The sequence below is a fragment of the Empidonax traillii genome, unplaced genomic scaffold (genome assembly GCF_003031625.1).
Source record: "Empidonax traillii isolate 1590-97213 ecotype Southwest subspecies unplaced genomic scaffold, ASM303162v1 scaffold16:size2589160, whole genome shotgun sequence".
Classification (NCBI taxonomy): Eukaryota; Metazoa; Chordata; class Aves; order Passeriformes; family Tyrannidae; genus Empidonax; species Empidonax traillii.
This window is the reverse complement of record NW_020955209.1, coordinates 2,121,364-2,126,514: the sequence shown is the minus strand read 5'-3', so window position 1 is coordinate 2,126,514 and position 5,151 is coordinate 2,121,364. Positions and strand designations below refer to the sequence as shown.

The 5,151-nt window shown below is 36.3% G+C and overlaps 1 protein-coding gene across 3 annotated transcripts in view; it reads right to left on the bottom strand.

Moving 5' to 3' along the window:
- The window catches only part of AFG1L (AFG1 like ATPase), a 70,707-nt gene that overhangs the window by 62,451 nt on the left and 3,105 nt on the right, over positions 1-5,151 (bottom strand). The window lies entirely within an intron of this gene.

Here is a 5,151-nt window from a genome sequence, read left to right as displayed (position 1 = left end):
AAGGCTCTGGCGTGAGCATCTGTAGGAGTACCAGGGCCTGTCTTCTCCTCTGCCTGAGCTGTGTATGCTGTAAAAATAAAAGCAGCCAATTAATAGAGACGTTTTGAAAAGCATTTTCTTATAAACAGCACACATTCCTAACAGTTTACACAAAGACATATATACATTACGTACCTATACAACCACTAGTGTATGTTACGCTTCACTTTTAATTAACTGAAGTTCTACCTTTACTCCAGGAGTATGTTTTACCATTTATTTTTATTATTAAAAAGTACACTCACTAAGAAGCCCAGCTGGAGACATGATAAGATTTGGATGAGCTGTTGCAAGCGAAGTTTTGACCTTTTTTTTCAAAACTGGGATGTAAAACCATTTAAAAATTCCAAAGTGCCTTTCTTTGAGTAGATAATCCTTTAGAAAGTATTTAAAAGTCAGCAATCAGGAGACCAAACCAGGAGTTCTGTAAGGAAACTGAGCAAGTCAAACACCATACTGAGCAAGGCAATAGCTGTGAAGCCCTGCAATGCCATAGCCTGTTCTGCTGGCATCATCTTCTGCCTAGAAGAGACAGGGGAGAGCCCAAGCAGGAATTCTGCTGGAAACAAGAAATTAAAATAAAAAAAGATATAACTAACTAGGAAAGGAAAGAATGTACAGGATTACAAAGAAAGTTTGCCAAATCATTAAGATCAGAATCAATGGCATACACTGAAAAGCTGTTAAATACCTTCTTTTCATCTACTGTCATTTAACAGGTTAAGTATAATAAAGAAAAACACAATCTGTAGCAATGGTGAAGGGAATAGATTTGAGTGTAGGAAAAACATGTATCAAAGACTGCATATTTTTCACACTGTGACATCTAAAGGAATTCATCCCTAAATGCTTTAGGTAAGTTTCCCAATAACACAATGGCTTCTAACAGGTTTCTTGGAGGCCTCACTGATGGCAGGTAAGGTTCCAATCCAGGAGGAAAATGAAAAAATATTTGTCTTTATGAAGAAGAGAAAGGTAAATTCAGAAATTCACAGGCCAGTCAACACAACTTCAGAACACTCAAAAATACCAGAACAAGTACAAGTAGATTTTTTTTTTTTAATAAAGCACTTAACAAGATAACATAACAAACAAAAGGCAACATCAGCTCCTCAGGAATAATATAAGATCAAAAGGTTTTCCTCTCTGATCAAGCAATATGCTTAATGGGTAGAGGAAAAACATCTTTATTGCAGTAACACTTTGGTTACACAGCATTCTCATCTATAAAGAAGGAAAGTAAGTTGCAAATGAAAGTACTTTTGAGCAGGTGCAAAACAGCTGGAAAAATTATGCTGAATGAATAATTAGTACAGTTAAACTACATGTATATTTGTAGTACAGTTTCAGAGAGGGTTCAGGATCTCATCTTGGAGCAATCCAGAATTTCATTTCATGAATTTCTATATGGCAAAATAAAGTACATGGATTGGGAACACAGATAACAGAAAATCAGGAGAGAGGTTGACTTGCTGGAAGGCAAGTCAATTCTGACAAACTGGACAAATAATCTAATACAAATAGGATGCAATTCAACAGGGACAACGGTATTTAGAGGCAATTAATAACTGAAGAGATAGGCAATGACCAGCTAAAGAGCAGCTGTGCAAAAAAAGGATCCAGAGGCTACACTGGATCTCAAACTGACAATGAGACAATATCATAACACTACCGGAGGAAAAAATAAACTAAACTAAAATAAATATGTGAAAAAACCCAATGTTCTATTGTAGTGTGGTCTGCCCTAGAACACACTTTTCAATTTTCACATCATATGTTACAAGAAGTATGAACCAAATAGGAGAGTAGGTGGTGATTTAAAGGACTGTTTTTTAAAACAGATAACAACCCACAAAGAAGTCATAAGAAGCACAAGAAAGTTTTAAATAGTTATAAGAAATATAAAATCAATATAGTTAGAAAAGAGAGGATAAAACTGAATAATCAGATCAAATTATGTTTATTTATTGCAAGTAACACCTTTGTTTCTCCATAGCAAGACAGCCTTTACATCTGCAGCCAATAATTCCAGCAAATTCTCCTGTCTTGAAGGAACAGAGCTACTGCTTTGAATTAAAAGTAATTAGCTCATCCCTAGCTAAAGAGACCACATAAAGAAAGTTGAGTTCATAGTCTGTTATTGCAAAAATTGGAATAAAACATGTAGAGAAGAAAAGCACATAGCCATCTCCAGATGCATACAGGGTACTGAGAAAATGAAAGGAAATGGTATTTATACAGGTATCTTAACAACCATAATTAAGGAAGCGAAATAGATTAACAGTCTAGCAGTTATAAAACTTTCACTGATGGGGGGTAAATTTTAAAAGTAAGTGCAACAAAAATCTGTTAGGAACAGGTCAGCAAAGCCTGACCCGTCTCTAAAGGGACAGTGAAAAGGGTTGGAAGGGGCCTTAAAAATCATCTAATTCCAACCGCCCTGCCACAGGTGGCGACACCTTCCACTACACCAGGTTGCTCAGATGATTTCTCTAAAGTTTTTTTCATCTTGTTCAACCATTCTGCTCCCACCTAAAGTCAACCTCAGTCCTGTGATCTGTAGCTCTGAACTATCCATGCCTTTGCAATTTGCAGAAGCTGATAGCTCCAAGAGCTCCGATGTGCCCCATTATACCTATAAATCCAATGGTTCCTATTGCTTACCAAAAGATGGAAGAAAAAAACCATAAAAGCTGATGTAGCGGTAAGAAATGGTTTGTGGCTCATGACCTTCATGGCCATGGACAAAGCACGCCAGCAGGACTGCCTTGATGCATGGGTTTTGTCTCAGATTACATGTCCTCACAGCTAACCATCCTGAGAGTGCAAGAAAATATTCTGTCACTAACAGGTGACAGAAATGGAGAGTATGCCCAAGTGGCGACAGAGGGTGTCCTGGCACAAATTACTCACTGTTCTCCTAAAATAACACCGAAGGCTGAGATTTAAATATGACGGGGGTACACTATAGTACACTACCAGGACACATTGCTTAAGCAATAAACTCACACTTGTAGTTGCAAAACAAAGGCAGACACTACTAAAGAGCACACAGTATCAAGAGAAGACAGCTATACAAGTGATAAACTATTTTAAGAGACAGAAAAAAATGTGGGTCTTCCATTCTAACCTGCATTTTGTGAGACAGATTACAAAATCACTCACTCAGCTAAGCATCTATATTAGACTGATAAAGAAAGGCAACTTTAGAAATTTTAATACATAGCAGAGGAATGCCAGGAAATTACCATCCATAATTTTTCATCAAGGAAACTACTACTAGAATAGGAATTATATATTATTCAGCACACTAACTGTAGTCCTACAGCCCTCTGCTCCACATTACAAAATATGAGTTTTCATTTATCTCTTCCTGTTTAATTATCTAATGTTTGTGCTACATAAACTGCTACTCAATTTTTATTATTTTATTATTGGTGTGGGTTTTTTGTTTGGGTTTTTTTTTGTTGTTGTTGTTATTTTATTTAAACTGATACTCAATTTTTATTGGTTCTTTTACTGGAAATCTTTAAGTGTCACACACAGAAAAAGCATCTTCCATCTCTATGTCGTATTCTAGATACGACTATATAAAAGCACCACATCAGTTCACTATCCACCTAGTCTTTCATAAAGCAGTGTACAACCAGACATATGGTCATGCATAACCTATCTCTCCTACCTTCAGGACAGTGTTGGATGTTATCACATTTAACCTGGCTCCTTGGATTTGACACCAAGTTGCAACTTTTTATTAAATTCCTGTTCCCAAAACATACATAAGTGTAATCTTGCTTTATTTCGAACCATAAAATTAGCTTTTTGCATTTGCCTTGCTGTTTGCCTTTCTTGCTTTTCATCTTTTCTACTTGTCACAGCCGCAGTGAAGAATTACTGTAATATAACCAAAAAAGGCCTTGCCTTGGAGAAATCTGGGAGAAAGAACTCACCAAAGCCCAAAAAAAACTTACGAATGTGGAAATGCCTAAAGAAAATGCAGAACTGGAAATATAAAAAAATTCTTTACAGTGTTGAGCTTAAGACACCTTCAGCAAACTGATATTAATTTACCACTGCAAAGGTAAGTGCCCACATAAAAATATAAGAAGTGTCTTTCATCTCCAGGAACCTTCTGCTCTGGAAAAGAGCAACAAATTGGAAAACTGTTGTTATGTTGTTGAGTTTTTCTACTGCCACTTAGAACTGATGTCTGAGATGACAGAAAAAGGCATGCCAGTATAAATGACATGGCTTATGAAAGCAACAGTCGCAGCTGAGGCAGGCACTAGAATTATTTATATAAGACAAACTGAAATGGAAGTTGGGTTGTGGAATATCAAAAACTGATCTTGTCAGTAGCCAAGAAGAGAGAACACAGAAAGGTAACTGAGATAAACACCACTCACCCTGGTAATCCTTTTTTTCCCCCAAGTAGTTGAATTTCGTTATGTAAGGTTTTGAACTGTGAGGTCTAAAATCTGTCAGAAGAAAATTCCTTTGACAAAAATATTAACAGGTCCTGTCTCTCCTGTATTTCAGGGGCTCAGAAAAGGACCTGGGCTTCCCTGACATGAATTTCATCTTTGCTATCTTTTCATTACTGCAGAAACTGATGCTTTTGAATTTATTAATGTGAGCTTTCAAGTAGCACAAAAACATTCCATGTAATTGCAAGATGATTATTCACTTCTGGAAAAGACAAAGTACTGTATTTCCACAGAGGAATAAAAATTTGGTCTGCAAATCTCTCACTGCCCTCAAACTAAACATCTTTTAAACACATTATTAGAATTTTATGGGATGAAAAAGAAAAACCATGACAGACAGACAATATCCAGCTGAAGAAGCAAAGATCAAACAAACGACGCTGAATGTTTTATTGCAAACTGTAAATCATACTTCAGATTACAACATTCACCTCAGTAGAGGGTCACTCACATACTATACACATGAAAATGTGTAGTACTAATTCTGGAAATAAAGTTGAAAAAGCATTTCAAGGGACTGATGACGAAAAAATCACTTTTAGCTGAATGTATGCTTCAAATCACTCTCTCATGGGAACAGTCAGAAATAGTTTTCATTCACAGAGATTAAGGCTGGAAGACAATA